Source organism: Ipomoea nil, unplaced genomic scaffold, assembly GCF_001879475.1.
Source record: "Ipomoea nil cultivar Tokyo-kokei standard unplaced genomic scaffold, Asagao_1.1 scaffold1721, whole genome shotgun sequence".
NCBI classification, from domain to species: domain Eukaryota; kingdom Viridiplantae; phylum Streptophyta; class Magnoliopsida; order Solanales; family Convolvulaceae; genus Ipomoea; species Ipomoea nil.
In genome coordinates this window covers 1,328,242-1,339,298 of record NW_017618149.1, presented here as the reverse complement: position 1 = coordinate 1,339,298, position 11,057 = coordinate 1,328,242, and positions in this window count along the sequence as shown.

Sequence of the window (11,057 nt, the reverse complement as noted above, 5' to 3'; positions counted from 1 at the left end):
TGGAAGTAAAATAGCGCGCAAAGGATCGGAGTCAGGAAGGACGTTGCATGGGCCGCCCATGCATAACAACACGAGAACGCGCCTTGTCTTCCACATGGGCACTTAGTACCCGGGTCATGCCGGTGCACCTACACGGGCAGTGGCACGCCCATGTGGTGCTCGTGCGCCGAAAACCTGGGATACTACTATAAATAATGGATCTTTTTCTCCTTTTGGCAAAAGATCAGAGAGACGAGAAATCCGTTATAGAACATTGTAGCAGTAGGGAAAATTGCAGTTTAGGGTATTTTCTATCTTGTTTAGTTATTCTATTATTCTAGCTTTGTCACTCTTGCATATTTTGGATGGTTATTGTGTTTATTTATACTTTATCTTGTTGGATTCTAGTTTATTGAAGTGATTTCCTTTATCATTTGCTTAATATATTGTTGGATTGATGAGATAATTGATTTTAGATTAAACTCCAAAAGGATAGGAAGTACAGTACAAATAGCTAAACAATTCTACGTAAACAATTCCTATCTAATAGGGAAGCCACAGAAGACTAAGCCTATTACAAAGATTATTAAAAGCAATATAAAATGTGACAAAATAATAGTCTGGCTAACACTCCCCCTCAAGCTTAAGGGTGGTGTGCAACCACATTGAGCTTGTCCCGAAGAGCTGAAAACCGCGGACCCGGCAGAGGTTTGGTGAAAGTATCTGCAAGCTGATCTTTAGTCGACACAAAATTGACAACTAGATCCCCCGATGCGACTTTGTCCCGAAGGAAGTGAAAATCTATCTCAACATGCTTAGTCCTAGCGTGGAAGACCGGATTTGCACACAAGTAGGTGGCTCCTAAATTGTCACACCACAAAGTGGGGGGCTCACCAGTGTGAAGACCAAGCTCCTTGAGAGCAACGATACAACCCACGTAACTTCTGCAGCGACATCTGCAAGGGCCTTGTACTCAGCTTCAGTAGATGACCGGGCTACAGTCCACTGTTTCCTGGAAAGCCAAGAGATCAAATTTTTACCTAAGAACACGGCGTACTCACCAGTGCTCTTTCTGTCAAGAGGACATCCTGCCCAATCGGAATCAGAGTAAGCATGAATAGTAGCGGAGTCAGAGACAGTGATACGAAGACCATAATCTAGAGTACCCTTAATGTATCTCAGTACCCTTTTAGCTAAGGCCCAATGATCACTAGTCGGAGAGTGCATAAACTAGCATAAACGATTCACTGCATATGAGAGATCTGGCCTCGTAATAGTCAAATACTGCAGAGCCCCAACAACACGACCGTATTGTGTCGGATTATCATGCGGAATGGTGAAGGATGAAACAGGCTGAGTAGCTGCTGCCGGAGTGGCTAGGGACTTGCAGTCGAGCATACCTGCCCGAGTCAAAATGTCATTCATGTACCGGCGTTGGGATAACATAAGACCGTCAGTAGTCTTTATAGTTTCAATTCCGAGAAAGAACCCCGGTGAGCCAAGATCCCGTATCTTGAAAGTTGTGGATAGACGCTGAAGTAGAGAGGTAATGAGCGTGGGGTCATTACCCATCATGATGATGTCATCGACATATACTAGCAGGTATACACGAGAGGAGTCTGTTGTGTAATGAAAGAGAGAGACGTGTGTCTTAGAAGATAAAAACTCTGTAGTGAGTAAGTAATCATGCAGCCTTTTAAACCATGCCCGTGGAGCTTGCTTGAGCCCATACAAAGACCTCTGTAAGTGGCACACATGGTCAGGATGAGTCGGGTCCTCATACCCTGGCGGTTGTTTCATATATATTGTCTCTGCCAGATGCCCATTTAAGAAGGCATTGTGGACGTCGAGTTACCTCAGAGTCCAGTTATGTGAGATGGCTAGAGAAAATAGCATTCGGACTGAAGTCGGTTTGACTACCGGACTAAACGTGTCAAAGAAGTCCTCGCCAGCTACCTGATTGTACCCCTTCGCAACTAGCCGAGCCTTGTACCGTTCCACGGAGCCATCCGCGGTCCTTTTGGTACAGAACACCTATTTGCACCCAATAAATATTCATGTCCGGTTTAGGAGACACCAGAGTCCAAGTATTGTTATGTAATAATGCATTGAACTCCTGGTCCATAGCATCACGCCACTCTGGGTGTCCGACCACTTGCGAATAACAAGTGGGGTCAGTCGTTATAGTGAGAGCTTGAAAGCTTTCACCAGTACCACGGGTCATATGTCGCAGCCTCATTCCATGACCTCGGTCTTGAGGCTCAGTCCGAGCGACCCTTTTTCTCTGAATTCTGGGTCGTGCAGGGCCTTCAATTGTTAAGGGAGCAGGCTCTTGGGCCAATGGTATAGGACTCGGGGACCGTTGTAGTCCCAAGTCAACAGCAGTTGTGGGCCCTGTTTGTGTGACAACCGGGCTAGACGCCCACGGCAAGACAGGTAACATAGGTGTAGTTGTGTCTTGTGCAGCCAACTCTGAAAAAGGGAAAACAGTTTCGTCAAATCGCACATGACGACAGATATAGATTTTCCCACTCATTAGGTCCATGCATCTATAACCCCTAAAGGAAGAGGGATAACCTAGGAAGACACAAGGTGCCGAGCGATATTCCATCTTGTGCCGATTATATGGCCTTAGATAGGGAAAACATCGGCACCCGAAGAATCGAAGAAAAGTGTATGGTGGTGTGGTTTTATAGAGACAACTGTACGGGCTTTCATAGTTTAGTACGGGAGTAGGCATGTAGTTTATTAAGTTTGTGGCTGTCTCGAAGGCGTAGTCCCAGTATTGTGGTGGGACACAGCCTTCGGCTAGGAGGGTTAGTCCTGTTTCGACTATGTGCCGATTTTTGCGTTCAACGCGGCCATTTTGTTCGTGCGTATACGCACATGACTGACGATGAACAATGCCCAGTTGTTCGAATATTTGATGCAGTTTGCGGTATTCACCGCCTAAGTCAGACTGGACAGACTTGATAGAACGCGAAAATTGGCGTTCTACCATGACCCGAAACGACTCAAAACATTTGTATATATCGGATTTTACCCGTAAGGGATAAAACCACGTAAACCGTGAAAAATCATCCACGAAAAGCAGAAAGTAACGGTATCCACTAGTAGAGATTACATGTGCCGGACCCCATATGTCCGTGAAAATTAAATCTAATACAGTTGTACTCGAAGAGGGAACTCTACTTATAGGAAATCTTGCAGATTTTCCAAGCTGACAAGACGTGCATAATTCCGCCGGCTTTGTTTTATTTGGTGACATTGGACATAACTTGAGGACTTGATTCTGGACATGTGCATGGGGATGGTCCAACCTATGGTGCCAGACAGACGGAGTGGTACGAGATGTAAGAAACGCAAAGTGAGACTGAGAAACGGGAAACTTGTACAACCCGCCAACCCGTAGGCCCTTTAAGCAGAACCGCCCGAGTTACCGAATCCTTCACAACGAAACAATCCTTGTGAAATTCAAAAAAAAACATGATTATCATTTGTTAAACGATAAACAGATAATAACGGAACAGACAATTAGGGAACATATAACATATTTGACAGATTTAGTGTTTTAGAAACATTGGACACAGTAAAGGGCGGTGTGCCCTTGTGCCCTACAAATTTGTCACCTCGGCCGGCTGCCTCCCCCTCGGCCGTTGCGACCACGGCCACCGCCTCCTCTGCCGTTGCCGCGACCTGGATGTCCAGAACTACCTCGGCCGGACTGCTGCCCTCCTGCACTGCTACGACCACCGTTGCGACCCCGACTTGCATAAAAGGCTGTCGGATTTGCATGTTTTGGGCCGCCGGATAGTCTTCAACATGTAGGAATTCCTGCGCCCTTAGATAATCCGCAATCTGCGGTATGGTGACCGGATTACCAGCCGCAGTCAAGGACGACGCCATGGCGCGATACTCCTGCCGCAAGCCCCGAAGGATGAACATGTTCTGTTCGTCGAGTGAAATTGGGCGGCCGGCATGCGCGAGGTTTTCTACCAACAGCTGGGCGTGACCAAGGTATTCTGCCGTGCTGCTGCCGCCTTGCCTGAGGGCGTGGAACTGCCCGAGGAGGCCGAAACAGCTCGCCCGAGTGGAACTGGCGAGCGCCGTATTGATGGAGTCCCATACTGCCTTGGACGTCGACTGGCCTACCGCAAGATGCATCACCTCATCCGACAAGGATGAGATGAGGAGAGACAGCAAGGTTTGATCTTTCTTAACCCAAGCCTTATGGGCGGGATTCGGTATGGTGGTGGTGGACATCGTGGATTCTCCAGTTGCAGTCGGGGCTTCAATCATCGCTGGAGGGCATGGCAATTCGCCATCAACATACCCCATAAGTTCTTGTCCACGAAGAAACGGGACTAGCTGGGTTCTCCAAAACAAGAAATTCCTATATGTCAATTTAATTGCCACAAAGTGATGAGCGCCGTTTAGAGAATTTTGGTTGGTTGCCGGAGACGAATTGGCATTGGCCGAGACGGTGCGTTCGAAGGAGGCGGACATGGTGGAAGCCGGTATATTTCGGAGGAGAAGGTTACGGTATTTTGGTGGGAGAGAGAGAGAAAGCAACCTGGTCTAACTGATACCAGATGAGATAATTGATTTTAGATTAAACTCCAAAAGGATAGGAAGTACAGTACAAATAGCTAAACAATTCTACGTAAACAATTCCTATCTAATAAGGAAGCCACAGAAGACTAAGCCTATTACAAAGATTATTAAAAGCAATATAAAATGTGACAAAATAATAGTCTGGCTAACAGGATTATGTTGTTAATGAATGTTCATGTGTTTCATCTCTATATTATGAGTGAGTAGAGTAGTTTAGGGGTTGGATAGTGATGTTTATTGTGTTTTGATGCCTCTTTGATATTTATTTCAACCAAGGGTTGAAACCCAACTTAGGGTTCTTGTTCTAGTGAGATGTTTTGTGTGTTAGTGTTGATGGATTTGTGCACTACCTTATCAATACTTGTCTAGTATGGAATTTTGGAAACCGAATTGAGAAGAAGTTATCACACTCCTAAACTCGTCCCTCAACCGTCATTATACATAATACTACATCTCACGACCTTCAGGCTCAATTACGAGAGTAGGGAGTGTTGAAGGTCCAGAATACCTGTGCTTAATGAGGAGGATTGGTAGCGGCATGAGAGTGTGACAACCTCTGTTTATCGAATTGGTCTAACATTAGATCATGAGAGTGGCATGTTAGTCAATCAATTTGGAGTTGGTAGTTTTGAATCCGATGGTGAAGTTTCTAACACTCAATCCCTTGATCCATGGCATCAAACCAATAATATCCGTTCCAATCCCTAGTCTTTTATCATTATTTTCATTCCACCATTTTTATTCCTATGTTTAACATGTCTCACTCCTGTTATTACTTGCTTAGCTTCCATAAATTGTTCAGAGCTTGTGTCTATACCTAGATCTTCTTTGGCTAAGCAAACCCTCAATCCCTGAGGACGATCAAAAACAAAATTTACTTTTTGTGTGTCCCGAATACCAATATACTTATTCAGAGCAAATTAGTACATATACACCAACTCCTAAATATAGGCAATATATATTATACTCAAAAGAACGCGCGAAAAAAAAAATTATTGATCACTTTCTGTGTATGAACACTCGATAGATGATGAAGAAATCGTGCCTCCAAATCGCCATGGTGATGATCCAAGAAAATAAGATACAATTTTGGCCACATATTATTCATGCGTTCATACTTTAAAAAAAAAAAAAAAAAACACTACTACCCCACTTTAACAAAAAAATATATATATATATCAATCCATATTAGCTTAGGAAATCAAATCTAAGCCCTCCAAACAAAAAAATTAACGCACAAGATTAGCCCTCACGTTTTCACATTAAGGGTGATTCTCATTTGAAAGCAACTACATAAATAAATAAATAAATAAATAAATAAATATATATATATATATATATATATATATATATATATATATATATATATATATATATATATATATATATAATCGCACTCAGATGTGAATGCTTCGCCCAGGAGCGAAATAGGAATGGATTCTGTCCGTCCATGTGTCCAGATCTAATGGATGAGAAACACTGATTTTTTTAAAAAGCGCGGTGGCATTTTCGTAAATAATTGAACATCGAAGTGCAAGTAAAATGTATTACAAATGCATGTAAAATGTATTATAGGTGCAAGTAAAAATTTACACTGAGCATCAATACTAAGTGCACCTATAGTTATAAGTAGTTGCACCTATAGTTCTAAGTAGTTGCACACATAGTTATAAGTAGTTGCACCTAGGTGCATGAATGTTTGCGGGTGGTTTTCAGGGGTATTACTACCCGCTGAACTCAGATCAATGAATGTTAACAAGGCAAATTTACATGCACTTATAGGTGAAAGTAGGTGCACCTATAGTTATAAATAGTTGCACCTATAGTTATAAATAGTTGCACCTATAGTTATAAACACACCCAAGTGCATGAATGTTTGCGCGAAGTGAATGCTAACAAGGCAAAATTACATGCACTTATAGGTGAAAGTAGGTGCACTTGTAAGTGATTTTACTTGCACTTTGATGTTCAATTATTTACGAAAATGTCACTGTGTTTTTTTAAGCTATTAGATCTGGACACGTGTCTACGCACGCTGATTCGTTCGCATATTCCTTCCTGGGCACTTATTCGCACCTGAGTGCATCCATATATATATATATATATATATATATATATATATATATATATATATATAAGTAATCATAAATTATGATTATTTGTATATGACTAAACTTTGCAAAAAAATTCAATGAATATTGACTTTATTTTCATTCAGGTTACATGCATGTTGTAATTCACCGCTATTGTATAAGGGTATAACAAATATACATTAGGTAGATGTTTGGTTAATGAAATGTTATGCGGAGTATTATCTTAGTAGATGTTAGATTGTTAAAAGTGAGTATTATCTTAGTAGATGTTAGATTGTTAAAAGTGAGTATTATCTTAGTAGATGTTAGATTGTTAAAAGTGTTAGATTTTTGAAAAATAATAATTTACTGTTTTGGTTACTTTATCTTAGATAACATGTAGTGACTTTTATATGTGGGAGGTCATGAGATGAGCCTTAGTGGAGGTGGTATTGACTCTTTGTGCTTCAAGGTATATGTAATCTTTTATGTTATATACTGTTTAGTTGTCCCATTTTATGTATTTGGTTCGGTTAACGAAGCTTGTCTCACCAGCGGCAGTGTGGGAGCAACCTCTCAAAATGAGGGGGGCTCCTTGTGCGCAGTAAGCAAAGGTCTAGCCTCTGTGGCTCATGTTCAGTTGAGTTACCAGGATTTACATCCTCCCAGATGCTCTGTCAGGCTGGGGTGTGGGGGCCCTTAGGGTTGGGGTTCAACCTTTTGGAAAGAATTTTTCATAATATTAAGTTTATTATTAGTATACAAAATTTATAAATTTAGAAACTACATTAAAAATATTAATAAACATAAAAACTTAAATTTAAAAATAAGTAAAAATACTAAAGAAAATAAACAACGAAGAAAGAGTTTGTTTGACCAATGAATAATAAGTATAACAAATAAAATGGGACAATGGAGTATTCTTTTTTTACTTTAATACTCTTAACATATTTTTATGTATTTTAATAAATTTTAAGATTAAAATAAATGAATAAAATGATAACATACATATATATATATATATATATATATATATATATATATATGATTATTTTCAAATACAAAACCCTCTTAAAATACAAACCCCCCTTAAAATACAAAATGTGTGAATGTAAGTATGTTAATGTGTGCACGAGCTTTGATGGATGGTTGTGATTTTTCCTTCTACGCGATGTGTGCATGTAAGTATGTTAATGTGTGCACGAGCTTTGTTGGATGGTTGTGATTTTTCCTCCTACGCGTTGTGTGCATGTAAGTATGTTAATGTGTGCACGAGCTCAAGTTTGTATTTTAAGAGAGTTTATTTTTAGGGGGGTTTGTATTTGAATGCAATCATATATATATATATATATATATATATATATATATATATATATATATATATATATATATATATAAGTACATAATTTAAAAATAATTAACTAAGAACTTCTATAAATAAAAAATACTTTATAAGCTAACATGACATAATAAAAAATAAAATAAAATACATAATTACAAAAAAAAAAATTTAATATGATAAATATAATAAATTAACATAAGATATATATTTTATAATATTTAAAATTAATAGGGCAAATTTTATAAATATGCATGATATGTAATAAAAGCAAGGGAAATCACATTCCTTTCAAAATCCAATGTGGAGGTGTGTTACATTCCTTGAGGAATGTTATATTCCCTTGAGAGAGTAATATAACATGAACTAAACATGATAATGTAAACTTTAAAATGTCATATTCCCTTTGTTATATTGTATAATTTGAATCATACACCCCTCAGGGACGGAGCCAGAAAATATGTTGAGGGGGGCAAAGAAGTAAGGATGGATTCAATGGCGGATTCAGAAAATTTTTTTAGTGAGGGAAAAAAATTAAAATAAAAGAGAAAGTTTAAAAAAAAATGAAATACTTAATAAGTATAACAATATTGTTGGATATAGCGAAAAATAAAACATATTAAAACTTTATAAAAATATTTATAACAAAATATGAAACATAATTAATTTGATAAAACAATTCGAATATAAAACACATTATAAATTACACATTCCATTATTAATATAAAGAAAGTTATAATGGAAGTTATATATATCATGCCAAAATTTAATTGTGTTAATCAAAAAAATGAAGATGACTGTGACATTGTAAATGCCAAGACTCGAACCCAGGCCATTCCAAAACTCATAGACATTAGCTACCACCTTGTCTATCACATCTTTTGTTTACGTAATCTGTTTTATAATACTTATATGAATAATGTACTATATATACACATTATATACAATATAGGGTAGGGGAGGGGTGGGGTGGGGTTGGGTGAGGGGGGGCAGCTGACCCCCTGCCCCCCCTCTGGCTCCGTCTATGACACCCCTTAACAATGCATCAAATATTCAAATATTTTATCTAACTAATGTGGTAAACAGTGGCGGACCCAGGATTTTACTTCAGTGGGGGCAAAGAAGCATAGTGAAAATAAATTCAAATTGTTCAAATACAAATAAGATAGTTAAAAGGGAAAATAGCACTTTTTCTCCCTATGTTATATACTTATAGCACTTTTTCCCCTGAATTATTTAAGTGGCTATTTTTCCCCCTGAAATGTTAAATGGACATTTTTATCCTTAAAATATTTTATTTATTTTTCGTCTCCAACAAATTATGACCACGATTCGGTTCAAATCGAACAGACACTATAGCAACTAAATTGAAATATTCCAATTACAATTTAGAATCGAAACCTGATATTTAGAGTTTATTAAAATCACGAACCGGAACGGCCGGTTCATGTTCCGAACTAAAAAAAAAATACATTTATTGTTGAATTTAGACTATTTAAAAAATAAAAAAATAAATAAAATTTTAAAATAAAGACGGTTCAAAATCGCGAACCGGACCTGGAACTGTCGGTTCACGATTCAGGATCCAATTTTTTCGATTCATAATTTTAATAAATTGAAATCCAAATATTGGGTTCTGGATTTGATTTATAACCGGAAATTTTCAATTCGATTTCTATAGTGTCCGGTTCAGTTCAAATCAAACTGTGATCATCCCTACGCATAAGCAATAATTTGTTGGAGAAGAAAAATAAATAAAATGTTTTCTTTAAGGGTAGAAATGTCAATTTTATATATCAGGGGGGAGAAACTGCCACTTTTAAAATAATTGAGGGGGCTAATGTAGTTACATGAACAACTCAGGGGGAAAATGTGCTATAACCATATAATTCAGGGGGGAAAAGTGCCATTTTCCCTAGTTAAAATACAAAATACATTATAAATTACAATACAAGGTTTATGATGAGGCCTTGCACTTGACACTTCAGGACTATCCTGACTAGATAATCCTCAAAAGTTGATTTTCTTTTAAAGAATTTTTATATAACTGAACCAAATTTCCAAGAAACGAATAACATATTAACTATAATTCATTATTCATGAGTTCATGACAAATTGACAACCAAATGAAAAATAGAAAGCAAAGAACTGTTTTACAGGCCCTTAGGTAGGTTTCCATCTTCTAGTATAATTCTTGTAAATGGGTTTTTCTAATGGAACTCAAACAACTAAAAGCTTAAAAGAACCAGAACCCTATCATTTTCCAGATTTAAGATGTCTAGTTTAGAGATAAAGCAATTCACATACAATTTAAGTAAAATTGTAAAAAGGACCAACTTAATGGCAATTAGCATAAAGCAATTCGCAAATTCAGTGGCAGCAGAGGCCAATTCCTATGCAAATTAGGATTAGGATTTAGCAATCCATGGGCAGATTAGAAATACATTTAGCGATCCATGGGCAAATTCAGGATGCATCAAATTATTTATAAATGAAATACATTCTAATTAATTACTTCAAATTATGGCAGTAAGCCAATTCCTATGCAAATTCAATGGCAGTAAGGCAGTAAGGCAGTAAGCCAGATTAGGATTTCGAAATTCATGGGCAGATTAGGAATTTAGGATTTAACAAATTTATGCCAATTAGGATTAGCAATTCTAAAACCAATTCAAAAATTAGGGCAAATTAGGATTTATGGCAAAATCAAATTAGGGCAAAATTAGGTGAACATGAACAAAATTAAGCAAATAAATTGAAGTATTGAACATTTGAACAAAGGGTATTGAAGTGAGCAAGGATCGGAGTTGAACCTGGCAGCGGAGTCGTCAGTCGTGGGCGGTGGTCGATGGCGTTGGTGGTGGCGCCATGACTCACGGAGTCGCTATTCAGGTTTCAGATCGAAGACGAAACTTGCGGTGGGCGGTGGCGTGACTGGCGTTGGCCGTCGGACTTCACTCTTTAGGCTTCAGCTCTTCAACTCTTGCAGAGTCGACCGTCGACGGAACTTGCAGTGCTTCACCGCTTCAATCGCAGTCTCGGCGTCTCGCCTC